General features: G+C 39.7%; 1 protein-coding gene across 2 annotated transcripts in view; it reads right to left on the minus strand.

Moving 5' to 3' along the window:
* Positions 1-16,386, minus strand: part of KBTBD2 (kelch repeat and BTB domain containing 2) — a 59,673-nt gene that overhangs the window by 22,116 nt on the left and 21,171 nt on the right. The window lies entirely within an intron of this gene.

The raw sequence follows: 16,386 nt of genomic DNA on the forward strand, positions 1-16,386 counted from the left end.
TGTATATGAATCCCTCGGATAGGTTTGTGCTGCAATGCGGTGGCTACCTGCTCCCCCCACCCCACTCCACCCCACCCCAGCAAGTTCCAAAGGAGCGCCTTCAGCTTCACAAGCTTAAGTAAGCCTTTGTAGCAGCAGATGGCTGTGGCCCACGCTGGTTTGGTTAACTTGGTACAGCTTGCTAGCAAGCAGAAAGTTGTAGATTTGCTCTCTCATTTTTTTTTTTTTAAAGATTTTATTTATTTATTTGGCAGACAGAGATGACAAGTAGGCAGAGAGGCAGGCAGAGAGAGAGGAGGAAGCAGGCTCTCTGCTGAGCAGAGAGCCCGATGCAGGGCTCGATCCCAGGACCCTGGGATCATGACCTGAGCCGAAGGCAGAGGCTTTAACCCACTGAGCCACCCAGGCGCCCTTGCTCTCTCATTTGATAGAAGTTATTCATGGATGCAAAATTATCAGGAATGCCCACACAGACCTCACCTACCTTTGTAATTTACACTCTCGGCACAAACCCAATCTGGAATATGTATGTACATGACTAATTATAAACTAAAAGCCTTTAGTTACCAAAGAGCCTCTTCCTGTAGGCTAGGTTAGATCAACTGAATGTACGCCAAGATGTGTGTATTTGGGAATACTGGTAAAGGATTTTACAGAAGAGTTTAGAAAATAGGTTCATTCAACAAATCTTTATTGAGTGCCAGGTATGGTATCATTCTGCTTAGTCTGGTTAAATGCTTAAGTGGTTTGATATTAGAGAGCAGAGAAGCTATATAAAAGATTCAGTCTTTTAACACATTTGAGCACCTACTCTGTGCCAGATTGGACCCTGGAGATGCAAAGTCTGAACAAGAAGGCACAAACCACAAATGATAGCTTTGGTAAGAGTTTGTGTTGTGGCGCCTGCATGGTGCAGTGGGTTAACTGACCTACTGCTCAGGCCATGATCTCAGGGTCATGAGATGTAGTCCACATTGGGCTCCATGCTGACCCTGGAGTTAGCTTGAGATTCTCTCTCCCTCTCCCTTTATCCCTCCTGCTTGTGCTCTCTCTGACATAAATAAATAAAATATTTTTAAAAATTTTTTTAAGATTTTATTTATTTATTTGACAGACAGAGATCACAAGTAAGCAGAGAGGCAAGCAGAGAGAGAGGAGGAAGCAGGCTCCCCGCTGAGCAGAGAGCCCGATACGGGGCTCGGGGCTCGATCCCAGGAATCTGGGATCGTGACCTGAGCCAAAGGCAGAGACTTTAACCCACTGAGCCACCCAGGCGCCCCCAGATACTTTTTTTTTTGATCCTTAAATTTAACTTAAGAGTTTGGGCTCCTAAAATATTTTAGCGCCCCTAAAATATTTTTTAAAAATAAATAAATAGGGGCACCTGAGTGGCTCAATCGCTAAGCATCTGCCTTCAGCTCAGGTCATGATCCCAGGTGGGTTTGAGCCCTTCATCAGGTTCCCTGTTCAGCAGGGAGTCTACTTCTCCCTCTGTCACTCCCCCTGCTTGTATTCCCTCTCTCGCTCTTTCTCTGCCAAATAAATAAAAAAATAAATGTTGGGAAATAAAATAAATAAAGTCTTTAAAAAAGAAGAAAAGAATGTGCTATGGTGAGTGCTGTGAAGTGTATAAGCCTGACGATTCACAGACCTGTACCCCTGGGGCTAATAATACATTATATGTTTTGTTTTGTTTTTTTAAGATTTTATTTCTCTTATTTAACAGACAGAGATCCCAAGTAGGCAGAGACAGGCAGAGAGAGAGGAAAGGAAGCAGGCTCCCTGCTGAGCAGAGAGCCCAATAAGGCGGGGCTCGATTCCAGGACCCTGGGATCATGACCTGAGCCAGAGGCAGAGGCTTTAACCCATTAAGCCACCCAGGCACCCCCAATACATTATATGTTAATTTAAAAATAAATAAATAATAAAAAAAGAAAAGAGTTTGTGTTTCATCCTGTAGACAAAAGAGCAATTATGATTTTTAATATCTTGATAAAATTTTAGAAAAATAATTCTGAAGCGTGATGGGTAATCAGACTGGAAGTAGGGAAACTAGTTAGGAAGCTGTTAATAGCCCAGATAGAAGATGGAGAGAGTGTCAAACTCAGTGGCAGTGAGAATAGTAAAGCAGAGATGGATTTGAAACTAGCTAGATGGGGCCCCTGGGTGGCCAGGGTTAAGCATCAGTCAGTTAAGCATCTGCCTTTAGCTCAGGTCACCATACCAGGGTCCTGGGATTGAGCCCCAAGTCCATCCCCCTGCTCAGCAGGGACTCTGCTTCTCTCTCTCCCTCTGCCCCTCCACCCCGCTGTGCACGTTCTCTCTCTCTCTCTCTCTCTCTCTCTCTCTCAGGTAAATAAAATCTTTAAAAGAAGAAGAAGGAGAAGGAGAAGAAACAACTAGCTAAATAAAATAAGCAAGACTTGGTTAATAAGAGGATAAGGGAAAATAAGAAGTGAGGTATGGCTGAGTTTTCTGGTTGGGGTGATTAGATAGTTATATCAGTCACTACAGAAGTGTAGCTAATTGTGAGTCTGAAAGAGAGGACTAAAAAGGTACCAATTTAAAAGCTGTACAGTTAGGAATGCATTTGACTCCAAATAATAAATTTCATCGCATTGACTTAAGTAAGAAACTATTTGGTCACATAAGTCTATACGTAGTCAGCTACCCTGGTTTCAACAGCTCAAAAACAGCAGAGCCACAATTTCTGTGATTCTTTTGACATTTCTCATGGTTGCAGAATGGCCACAGCAGTTTTAGCCTTCATACTTTACTGAAGACAGCAAGATAAGGAAAGGAGTGGCCTAAGACATCTATGCTTATTTTTATTTTTTCAAAAAGTAGAAGCCTTCTCAAGACAGCCCCTCATATCCCCAACTCGGCAGACTTCCATATGCATCTCAATGTCTAGAACTGTAATTTGGCCAAATGCAGATATGAAGAGCTAAGTTTTTCCAAGCTCTAATTCAAAGTTGTAAGACAGAAAAGCATTGGGAATGGATGCTGGATCAGACAAATAGCAGTCTGCTAGTTCATTAATACTTGAAGCATCAGTTTTAACCTTTTTTTAAAAGATTTTATTTATTTATTTGACAGACAGAGATCATAAGTACGCAGAGAGGCGGGCAGAGAGAGAGGAGGAAGCAGGTTGCCCACTGAGCAGAGAGCCCAATGCAGGTCTCGATCCCAGGATCCTGGGATTAGGACCTTCGCCGAAGGCAGAGGCTTTAACCCACAGAGCCACCCAGGTGCCCCCAGTTTTAACATTTAAAACACTGAGAGCTGGGCCCCCTGGCTGACTCAATTGGTAGAGCATGTGACTCTTGATCTCAGGGTCATGAATTTAAGCCCCATGTTGGGCATGGAGCCTACTTAATAAATAAAATTATTTAAAACAAACAAACAAACAAACAAACACTGAGAGCTAGCAGACTGGATTAAGGCTAGAAGTCCAGTCTTTTGCTTGTCTTAACTAGAAAAAGAACAGTTTGGACATTTTATCCTTAAATGTCTCTATTTGTTTGTTATTTTTCCCTCAAGGTTGCTACCCCCTTTAAAAGCCTCAGAGGAGATTTGAGCAAGAAGAAGAGACAGGGGCACCTGGGTAGCTCAGTCAGTTAGGTCTCCAACTCCTGATTTCTGCTCAAGTCATGATCTCAGGGTCATAAGAAGAGCCCCACAGTGGGCTCCACATTCAGCCGGGAGTCTGCTTAAGATTCTCTCTCCCTCTCTCTCTCATCCCCAACTCCCTCGCACACTCTAAAATATATAAATAAATCTTTAAAAAGGGCTGGGCGGGGGAACTTGCTGCAGTTAGAGGACGCTGACTCCTTGTTTAGCTTTCTGTCTATAGCTGTTATTATAGAACAATTATAATGTGCTTGGCATTATTAGCATCAACCCCACCTTCTCTTGCCCCTTAGCTTGGAAGCTGAACAATCACAACTAGTTACCAGTGTCTACTTTAGGGAGATCATAAATAGTATTTTCTAGTGATTACATTAACTTTTCTGCAATGTACAGCAGCTCCCCTGTGATCTATATCCAAAACTAGGCATATGACATTGTTTCAAGCTCTCCTTTTTAGTTAACAAGGCATTTTCTTTTAATTAAATGCCAAAAACCATGAAACAGTATCTTCCTAAGACTGGATTTGAAACATTGTCATGATTCTAGAAAAGAAAACAAATACTTCTTGAAAAAAAAGATGCAACTATAAATTTTCTAAATGTGAGGCTTTTCTGTGCTTAACCGTTTCTGAATGTTATAAATCATAATAATTTAAGATGATAAAATAATCTAAAACATTATTGTTTATTTTAACATTCTAACCTATTTAAAAATCTTAGATTTGGGGGAGGAAGTTCTCAGGGCCATCTCTGAATGGGACAGTGCATTCCAGAGCTATTATGCAATATATCCTCTCCCTCTTTCTTCCCTGTAATAATACAGAAAAAATAGTTAAAATGGACATCATTATTATGGGGTAGAACAAGGGAGTTCTCTATGGTAACAGAACAGTTCTATATCTTGACTGTGCTATAATCACAAATCAATAAATATAATAACATTTAATAGAACTATATACAATACCTACTTAAAACTAATGTATACAAAAGTGATAAAATCTGAGTAAGGTCTATAGTCTAGTTAATTTCATTGTGCCAGTGTCAATCTCCTACTTTTGAAAATGTACATAGTTATGTAAAATGTTACCTCTAGGGGAACTTAGGTGATTAGTACTCAAGGAACTTTGTATTATTTCTACAACTTCTTCTGAGTCTATAATTACTTCAAAATAAAAAGTTTTTAAAAGTGGATACCATTCATTCAACAAAGATTTATTTTAGTGCCCTGGGGTACAGAGATAAAAGACACATAGAGAAATGATGGACGAAAAGACCCAACCAAACCAACAGTGGGATAAATTCTGTGAAAGCAATATGCTTTCAATATATGAAAGCAATGTGTGTTATGAGAGTCCATCAGAAGAACAAACAAGTCAAGAAAGTCTTCTCAGAAAAAGTGGAGCAGGGCAGATGGAAAAAGAAGGGATCAAGCAGAGGAACAACATGGGTCAAGTCATAGAGGCTTAAATGAGCTCTGATAGGTTTCACTATTATATGTTTTTATTGCACACAGCACTTTTTATCTCATAACCCTTGTGATGATTGTAACTAAATGTTTGGGTTTTTAAACCCATGTCATTCATTTGACAGAATGTGTGAGCACAAGCAGGGGGAACTTCATGCAGAGGGAGAGGGTGAAGCAGGCTCCCTGCTGAGCAAGTAGACAGACTCCCCAGGACCCTGGGACCATGATCTGAGCCAAAGGCAGCGGCTTAACTGACTAAGCCACCTAGGCAACCCGTAACTAAATGTTTTTATAATGTAAGCTCTATGAAGGCAGAAAGTACTTTTATATCTTGATTCTCCAGTGCCTTACACAGTTTTTGTCTAGGCATGCATAACTATTTGTTAAATGAATAAGGTCTTTGGCCATGACTGAAACACGGAGTAAATGTGGGGAATGACAGGCTATCTAGAGAGGAAAACAAGAGATAGAAACAGATCACGAAGGGTCTTATATGTTATGTTTGGATTCTATCCTAGAGGAAATGGAAAATTATCAGCAGACAGTAATTTCTATTGTGTTACAGAAAGATAATATGAAAGGTTGTATAGACAATGCAAAAGTAGCCATGTTCCAAAAAGTCAAAATGGTACCTGAATAGCTTGCGTATTACCAGAGGAAAGCAAGGTAGACTGTTAATAATTGCAAATCCCACTTCAGGGATTATACGTCTACCAGCCTCTGAGTGTCCAAGGACTTTGTTTTGCAACAACAATAATAATAACAACAACAGGTAACTCTTGTTACCTCACTTGCTGGGTGAGTACTTCATACATATTAACTCATTTAGTCCTTACAACAACTCAATGAGTTTGCTATTGTCTCCACTTTACAGTAGAAGTGACTGAAGCACAGAGAGATGAATTAACTCACTCTAAATCACACTACTAATAAGCCAGCAGAGTTAGGATTAAAATCTAGGCTGTCTGAGGGCACCTGGATGGCTTAGTCGGTTAAGCATCTGCGTTCAGCTCAGGTCATGATCTCAAGGTCCTGGGATCAAGCCCGTTGTAGAGCCCCAGGTAGGGCTCCCTGCTCAGCTGGGAGTCTGCTTCTCCCTCTCCCCATCCAGCTGGTTTTTTTTTTTTTCTCTCTCTCTCTCTCTTTCACTCTCTGTCTCAAATAAATAAATAAAATATTTTTAAAAAATAAAAATAAAAAATCTAGATTGTCTGGAACCAGTCTCTCTGTGATCTTTACTCCATTTTTCGGCTTTCTTTCCTCCTAGCCAGTTGCATCCTTGTATCACTTCAATTATTAGGAACTACCACATTTTCCCAGCGGTATGAACAAGAAGGAAGAAGAGGTGATATTTCTTTTCTCTTCTCTTGGGTTATAAAAACATTTCCCAAAATGCTCAGCAAAGTTCCTCTCACATCTTCTTGGCAGGAAAATGAGATTGCTGTAATTGGTTTCCAGTCATTCGTTGGGTTAGAAGGGGAAAAGTCCCACACTCTCTGACCATATTGCTTTTCTTTATCTGGACAAAATCAGGGTTCATTTAGCAAGGAAAAAGTGTTTCAGCCCATTGGTAAGACCACCAATAATGTCTGCCACAAACACAATCAACCCGTGAGACCAATGCAGGCAATGAGAGTGTCCTTCAGAAGAGCGCGGGGCTGGATTGTATCTTTAAGCAGCCATTCAGTAGCTGTGTCATCCTGGCAAGTTATTTAACCTCCCTGAACCTATTTCTTCACAAAAAAACTTGGGGATACTCTACCTTAGGATTGTGCAAGGATTCAAGACAACATAATAAAATGCCTAGCACACTATCATTTAATAAGTAACATTTGTTGAAATGTTTAACATTTCTACATGTTAAACATAAAATTGCTATATGATCCACCAATTCCACTCCCAGGTATATACCCAAAAGAACTGAAAGCAAGGACTTGAGCAAATATTTTACACCCATGTGCATAAAGACATTATTCATAATAGTCAAAAGGTAAAAACAAATGTCCATCAATGGATGAATAAACAAAATGTCATAATATATATTAGAATATTTTTCATACATATAACATTGGAATATTATTGCAATGGAATGGAATATTATTCAGTCTTTAAAAAGAAGGAAACTGAATGGCTAAAATAACAAGTCAGGAAATCACAGATGTTGGTGAGGATGTAGAGAAAGGGGAACCCTCCTATACTGTTGGTGGGAATGCAAGCTGTTGTAGACACTCTTGAAAATGGTATGGAGGTTCCTCAAAAAGTTGAAAATGGAGCTACCCTATTATCCAGCAATTGTACTCTTGGGTATTTATCCCATAGATACAAATGTAGTGATCAGAAGGGGCACCTGCACACCAAAGTTTATAGCAATTCCCACAATAACCAAACTATGTTAAGAGCCTAGATGTCCATTGGCAGATGAATGGATAAAGAACACACACACACACACACACACACACACACACACACACACACACAATGGAATATTACACAGCCATTAAAAATGAAATCTTGCCAGTTGCAATGATGTGGATGGAACTGGAGGGTATTATGCTAAGCGAAATAAGTCAGTTAGAAAAAGACAATTATCATATGATCTTACTGATATGTGGAATTTGAGAAACAAGGCAGAGGATCATAGGGGAAGAGAGAAAAAACTGAAATGGGATGAAACCAGAGAAGGAGACCCCATAAGAGACTCTTAATCCCAAGAAACAAACCAAGGGTTGCTGGAGGTTAGGGGGGGTGGGAAGGATGGGGTGGCTAGGTGATAGACATTGGGGAAGGTATGTGCTATTGTTAGTGCTGTGAATTGTGTAAGCCTGATGATTCACAGACCTGTACCCCTGAAACAAATAACACATTATATGTATATATATATATGTATATATGTATGTATATATGTATATATAAACATAAATATATATGAAACTCTAACACATGCTACAGTATGGAAGAACCTCGAAGATATCAGGCTCTGAAATAAGCTAGACATAAAAGGGCAAACATTGTATAATCCCACTGACATGAGGTATATAGAGCAGTCAAATTCTTAGAAACAGAAAACTAGGGAAGCCTGGGTGGCTCAGTCAGTTAAGCATCTGCCTTCAGCTCAGGTCATGAATCCCACATCAGGCTTCTTGCTCAGCAGGGAGCCTGCCTTTCCCACTGCCTGCTGTTCCCTCTGCTTGTGCTCGCTCTCTCTCTCTGACAAATAAATAAATAAAATTTTTAAATTTAAAAAAAGAAACAGAAAAATACAATGATGGCTATCAGGGGCTAGTAGGAGGAAAGAGTGAGGTTCTTATTTAATGGATAGAGAGTTTCTGTTTGGGATGATAAAGAAGTTCTGGATATGGATAGAGGTGATGGTTGCACCACACTGTGAATGTACTTAATGCTACAGGCTTGTGGGTTAAAATGGCAAATTTCATGTTGCACATTTTTACTCCAAAAAAGTTAAAAAGAGTGAAAAGAGGCCTGTTTTTGTCACTTACCAGATCTGTGATCTGAGACAAATTACCTAACCTACTTAGCCTCAGTTTCTTTATCTGTAGAATGGGAAAAATAGTAATTGTGCTTGCTTCCTGGGTCTCTTGTGCAATTAAAACAAGATAACTTGATACAGTACTACTGCATCTTGTTTGATTCTTCCTAGCTTAAAAGGGAAATATTCTAATCCTAAAGCTCATGGGAGTCCTTAGTACTTTATTTAGCAAAATTGTTACTATCACTGTGGCAGAGACAAAATGTGCATTTTTAATTTGGCTGGATCATATGGTAGGAGTATGTTTAGTTTTATAAGATACTGCCACCCTGTCCTCCAAAGCAGCTGTACCGTTTTACATTCCCAACAGGGATGAATTGGAGTTCCTGTTATTCCACATTCTCTCCAGCCTTTGGTGTTGTCAGTGTTCAGGCTTTTGACCATTCTAATAGGTGTAGAGTAGTATTTCAATGTTGTTGTAATTAGTGATTCCCTAATGACATAATGACATAAAGCATATTTTCACATTTATTTGCCATCTGCATATCTTCTTTGGTGAGGTACTTGTCTGTAGCCTATTTTTTAACTGGGAGGTTTGTTTTCTTAGTGTTAAGAGTTCTTTGTATATTTTGGTAACAGTCCCTTATCAGATATATCTTTTGCAAATATTTTCTCCCAGTCTGGTTGTCTTTTCATTCACTTGGTGGTGTCTTTCATAGAGTTTTTAATTTTAATGAAGTCCAGCTTATTATTTCCTTCTTACATAGGTTACATCACTGGTGTCGTATCTAAAAAGTAATCACCACACAGTTTTGCACTATCTTTTAGGAATTTTATAGCTTTTGCATTTTACATTTAAGTCTATGATCTATTTAAGTTAATGTTTGTGAAGAGTGTAAGGTCTGTGTCTAGATATATATATATATATATATATATATATATATATATATGCATGTAGATGTTAAGTTGTTCCAGGATCATACTGTCTTTGCTCCAGAAAATACTGTCTTTGCTCCATTTTATTGTCTTTGCACCTTTGTCAAAGATTAGTTAACTATATTTATGTGGGTATATTTGTGGGCTCTCTGTTCTGTTCCATTGACTAGTTTGCCAATACCAATACCACAGTGTCTTGATTATTGTAGCTTTATAAATAAATCTTGGAGTAAGGTAATGTCAGTTCTCTAACTTTGTTGTCCTTCTTTAATATTGGGCTGACTATTCTGGGTCTTTCCTTTTCCAGATGAACTTAAGGATCAGTTTGTAGGTATCCATGAAATAACTTGCTGGGATTTTGACTGGACCTATAGATCAAGTTTGAGAGAACTGACATCTTGACAATATTGAGTCTTTTTATCTCTTAGAACTCCTCTCCATTAATTTAGTTCTTTGATATCTTTCATTACAGTTTTGTAGTTTTGTACATATTTTGTCAGATTTATATGTAAGTATTTCATTTTGGGAAATTGCCCATATAAGTGGTAATGTGTTTTTAATATCAAAGTGAACTTTGTCATTGTTGGTAAATGTGAAAGTGATTGGCTCTTGTATAATAACCTTGTATCCTGCAAGCTTGCTATAATCACTTATTTGTTCTAGGAGTTTCCATGTCCACTCTTTCATATTTCCTACATGGAAGATCATGTCATCTACAAAGACAGTTGTGTTTCTTCCTTCCAATTTAGTATATTTTAAATTTCCTTTTCTTATTTTATTGCTTAGCTAGGACTTCCAGCATGGCATTGAAAAGTGACAGTAGGGGACACCTGGGTGGCTGAGTCAGTTACGTGGCTGACTCTTGATTTTGGCTTAGGTCATTATCTCAGGGTCTTGAGATGGGGGTGAGAGGTGAAATCCTTGCTTTATAGCAGATATTAGTGGGAAAGCTTCAAGTTTCTCACCATTATGTTCCATGTGAATTTGAACAGACTGTGGATTCTGCTATTGTTGAACAAAGTAGTCTATAGTTATTTTTTTTTATTCAGATGATTGATGGTGTTGTTGAGTTTATCTGTGTCCTTACTGATTTTCTGTCTGCTGGATTTGTCCATTTCTGATAGAGGGGTATTAAAATCTCCAATTATAAGAGTGGATTCATCTATTTCTCCTTATAGTTCTATTGGTTTTTGCCTCAACAGTTTGTATTTTGCTGTTACACACATACATGTTAAGGATGGTTTGCCTTTCATCATTATGTAATGCCCCTCTGTATCCCTGACCATTTTTCTTTCTCTGAAGTCTGCTGTATCTGAAATAAATATGGCTATTCCCACTTGCTTTTGATTGGTGTTAGTATGGTACATCTTTTCTCCATCCACTTACTCTTAATCTCTATGTGTCTTTATACTTAAAGTCAGTTTCTTATAGACAACACATAGCTGAGTCTTATTTTCTTGATCCACTATAACTTGCATCTTTTAATTGTATTGAGATCACGGACAAAATGATTACTGATATCGTTGAATTAATATCTACCATATACATTACAATTTCCTACTTTTTCTTAAATATTTTATTTATTTATTTGTCAAAGAGAGAGAGGGAGAGACAGAAAAAGAGCACAAGTAGGGCAAGTGGCAGGCAGAGGGAGAGGCAGCTCCTGGTTGAGCAAGGAACCTGATAAGGCACTTGATCCCAGGACACTGGAATCATGGCCTGAGCCAAAAGCAGGTGATTAACCAACTGAGCCAAGCAGGCATCCCACTGTTTTCTACTTCTTGCCCTTATTCTTTGTTCCTATGTTAGTCTTTCACTCATTTCTGCTGGTTTTCATCAACCATTTTATATTATTCCATTTTCTCTTTTTCCTTAGCATATCAGTTGAAATTCTGTTTTCACTCTTTTTGGTCGTTGCCTTACAAGTTGTTATATACTTTTACAACTACTCCAAGACCATTTTCAAATAATACTGCTTCTTTGGTAGTTAGTGTGAGTACTTTATAATAACAAACTATTCCTAATTCCTACTTCCTGTCCCTTTTATCATTGCTATCATTCCATTTATACATATGCACATAAATGTGTGTACATACATACACACATAAACACACATACTTGAATACACTGCTGGTATGATTTTTTAAGATTTATTTATTTTAGGAACGCCTGGGTGGCTCAGTTGGTTAAGCAGCTGCCTTCGGCTCAGGTCATGATTCCAGCGTCCTGGGATCGAGTCCCACATCCGGCTCCTTGCTCCGCAGGGAGCCTGCTTCTCCCTCTGCCTCTGCCTGCCATTCTGTCTGCCTGTGCTTGCTTTCTGCCCCCCCCCACCTCTGATAAATAAATAAAATATTAAAAAAAAAAAGATTTATTTATTTTAGAGACAGGGAGAGAGAATCTCAAGCAGACTCTGGGCCCAGTGTGGAGCCCTACAGGGGCTTGATCTCACAACAGTGAGATCACAACCTGAGTGGAAACCAAGAGTCCTATGCTTTACCAACTGTGCCACCCAGACGCCCCTTGTTATTATTATTTTGAATAAACCATTATCTGTTGATCAATCAAGATCAATATTCTTAATTGATTTTCTTATTAACAATAAGAAAATGAGCATTTTTATTTTACTTTCACATATTCCTTCCCTCCTGATGATCTTCCTTCCTTCTTTTTTTTTTAGATTTATTTACCTGAGGGGCGCCTGGGAGGTTCAGTGGGTTAAAAGCTTCTGTCTTCAGCTCAGGTCATGATCCCAGGTTCCTGGGATAGACCCCTGCATCGGGCTCTCTGCTCAGCGGGGAGCCTGCTTCCTTTCCTCTCTCTCAGCCTGCCTCTCTGCCTACTTGTGATCTCTGTCTGTCAAATAAATAAATAAAATCTTTTAAAAAAAGATTTATTTACTTGAGAGAGCGAAAGAGAGCAAGCACCCAGGGGAGGCAGAAGGAGAGGGGGTGAGAGAATCTTTTTAAAAAAAAGTTTATTTATTTGAGAGACAGAGAGAACAAGCATGGGGAGAGGTAGAGGGAAAGGGAGAAGCTTGCTCCTGCTGAGCAGAGCCCAGTGCATGGATAGATCCCAGGATCCCAGGATCATGACCAGACCCAAAGGCAGATTCTTAACTGACTCAGTCACCCTGGTGCCCTGGAAAGAGAGGGTCTTAAGCAGAGTCCCCACTGAGTTCAGAGCCCAAGTGGGGCTCAGTCTCACAATCCTGATACCATGAGGTGAGCCAAAATCAAGTTGGATGCCTAATCAACTGAGCTACCCAGGAGGCCCAAGCTTCCTTTCTTTATATGGACCCAAATTTCTCACCTACATCATTTTCTGTCTCTCTAAAAACTTTTAACATTTCTTTCAAGAAATCTTTCAAATTCCTTCTATTTTTGTCTGTGAATGTCATTATTTTCCTTCACTTTTGAAGGATAATTTTGTGGGGTACAGATTTCCAGGTTGGTGGAATTTTTTCTCTCAACACTTTAATATTTCATTCCACTCTCTTCTTGTTTGCATGGATTCTGAGAAGTTGGATATAATCCTTAGCTTTGCTTGTCTATCATTAAGATGTTTTTCTCCTCTGTCTTTCAAGATTTTTTTTTTTAAAGGGAGAGATAGACAGCATGAGCAGGGAGAGAGGCAGAGGGAGAGGGAGAAGCAGACACCCCACTGAGCAGGGAGCCCGATGTGGGGCTTTGATCCCAGGACCATCCCAGGACCCCAGGATCATGACCCAAGCTGAAGGCAGATGCTTAACCGACTGAGCCGCCCAGGCTCCCTGGCATATTATTTTCTAAGTACAGAAAATGAAAGTTAAAGTCCTGAAAGTAGGGGCACCTGGGTGGCTCTATCAGTTAAGCGTCTGCTTTCAGCTCAGGTCATGATTCCCAGGGTCTTGGGATTGAGCCCCGAATTGGGCTCCTTGCTCAGTGGGGAGCCTGCTTCTCTCTCCCTCTGCCTCTCCCCCAGCTTGTGCATGTACGGGCTCTCTCTCTCTCTCTCTCTCTCAAATAAAATAAAATCTTAAGAAAAAAAAAAAAGAAAATGAAATGCCTAGGGTCGCTCAGTTGGTTGAGCATCTGACTCTTGGTTTTGGCTCAGGTCATGATCTTGAGGGGTCATGAGATTGAGCCCCATGGGCCCCTTGCTCAGGTCATGATCTTTGGCTCAGGTCATGATCTTGAGGGGCCATGAGATTGAGCCCCATGGGCTTCTTGCTCAGCAGGGAGTCTGCTTGAGATTCTCTCTAAAATAAATAAGTAAATCTTTTTAAAAACCTGTCAGAAAATGATATGCCTAGGTGTAGTATTTTGGTTGGTTGTTTGGTTGGTTGGTTGGCTGTTTTTGGTATTTATCATGCTTGATGTTCTCTCAGGTTCCTGTATCTGTGATTTGCTGTCTGACATTAATTTGGGGAAAATTCTCAGTCATTATTGCTTCAGTTATTGGTTTGTTCTGTTTGGTTTCTTCTTCTGCTATTCCCATTACGTGTAAATTACACCTTTTATAGTGTTCCTGCAGTTTTCGAATATTTTGTTCTTTTTCATTCTTTCTTCTCTTTGCTTCTCACTTTTTGAAATCTCTTGTGTTATATCCACTACTCATTCCTCAGCCACGTCCAGTCTATTGAGTTCATCGAAGGCATTCTTCATTTTTTTAATGTTTTTTTTTTTCTCAAGCATTTCTAAAATCTGAAATCCAGTGTGTCAGCTGAGGGGAAAGTATAAATCACTGCTTTAATGAGAGACAGAGACTGTCAGACTGTCAAAAAGAGGAGGTCAGGGACCACTCAAGCAACAGAAAAGGCACTGGAACTGGGAATCCAAAGGCTTTAGCCCAATCTCCTTTCAATTTAGGATAGCAACTTCCTATATATGGGCAGATTACTTAACCTCCCTGAATCTCAGGTGTCATCATCTTAAAATAGAGATGATGATAATAATACCCATTTGGAATCCTAAGCAGAGAACACAGAGTTCACTAATTGGACCTTAACACAAAAATAGCAACCACCATCTAACCTCAGACATCCCACCCCACACAAAATGCCACAGATGGCACAAAAACATTCTTACATCAGAGGTCAAGTTGGTATCTATGGACCAGATAGTACCACTATGGGCCGAGTAATATAAAATCAGGTAGTTTCATCCCTGACATCTTCCTGCAGTGCCCCAAATCCAAAGTTTCCAGTTAGCTGGCATTTCTGGACACTCTCATTCCAGTTCTTCTCCCTAATGACCTACCTACCAACCCTCTCAATTATGTGACTTAGAAGTCCTGTTTGGCTAATCACAACCCAATATATCCTTCAACCTATTTACTGAATAGTTGCTAAACTTTGCTTTCTCCCAAGAACCTCCTGTTCTGAGCTGCCCATGCCCATGCCCATTTCACCCATGGGAAGCCAAAAGAAGAAGGGGGTTCTTCTTTCTCCCAGTCTTCATGCACTCCAGGGCCGAGAGTGGACACTAGCTTGTGGAAAATAAAGTTTGCTGGGTACTGAATACTACAAAATTGGGGGGCTATCTTTAGAAAAATACAAAATTATAAATACAAACATCTTCTGATACTTCTCTCTTTCACTTTGTGGATCACTCTACTACATTCTCTGAGGACATAGGAACCTTGAAATGACTACTATATACCATATGAAGGAAGGGGTGAATTATCCAAAACTCCAGATTCCTTGATCTTTTCCTTCTTCAGTGTCAATGATTTTTACTCCACAGCATTACAGCAAACCACTGCTTGGCCACCCTATGGACCTTGTTATACAATTTGCAACTGCTCCAACTCTGCAATCCTACATTTAAATTTTTCATTCTCTGACCACAAGTCCCCTCCCTCTATCTCTTTCACTCTCAGGTGAAAGATCCCCATTAATTTTGTTTTCTATTTGTTCAGCTACTTTCCAACATTACTTCCTTTTTCTTCCTGAGTAAATACTAGCCACTAAGTAGGGTGCACTCTAGGGTGAAAATTTAAGAAAGCACTCATGTTCAGGGTCATGCAAGGGCATGGTATATATAATGAGTATGATGCATTACTTTAATTTCTCGCTATTACACTGAACTTTCTTGAATCCTTGCCCTTCCTTCCACAAGCCTTCCAAAACCAGTCGTTGATCCAAACAGTCATTCAATGTCTCTCCCATGCAACTGAGTATGACTGAGCAAGTGACATACCACTGCAGATGAGGGACAATACAAATTACTGATCCTCACTCTAGGTCAGCCTTCAACTCTACTAGCAACCCTTTTGCACATCTGTAGATGACTGCTTTCTCTCTTCCCTGCAGCAGTATGGCAGACATTGTTAGTTGTCAATTTCATTAATACACATTTTCTGCTTTAGTCACAGCATCTCAATTTATTTCAAGTAGAAATATGCCCAGCTAAAAGACAACTACATTTCACCCATGGGAAGCCAAAATGGTATAATCTGAAGTTGGGTAGGTGTTCTAGTAAAGTTCCTTAAAAGCAAAACTGATGACAGAGAGAAGCTGTAGGCAACCTCTGTGCTCTTTTTTACCCTTTTCCCTCTCAACTCCCTGCTTTCTGCCTGGAACAGGCATCTTGAAACGGTTGCCAGTTCGAAGATGGAAACCATTGCTAAGCATGGCAGAGCAGAAAGAAAGGAGATTGGGTTCTTTGTGACAGCAATGAGCTTCCAGACCAGCGCTGGATGGATGGCATATATTCAGATTTCTCCATGTGAAAGAAAAACTTTTATCCAGTGTCAGGCACTACTATTTCTGCTCATACACAATTTCTATCTAGTAATACAGTCATCCCAAATTTTTCAGGGCTCCCTGTAAGTCTTATTCCCGCCCTCCACTGAAAAAAATCAAGGTCATCAGATGCTAAAGC

Source organism: Mustela lutreola, chromosome 4 (genome assembly GCF_030435805.1).
Source record: "Mustela lutreola isolate mMusLut2 chromosome 4, mMusLut2.pri, whole genome shotgun sequence".
In the NCBI taxonomy this organism is placed as follows: domain Eukaryota; kingdom Metazoa; phylum Chordata; class Mammalia; order Carnivora; family Mustelidae; genus Mustela; species Mustela lutreola.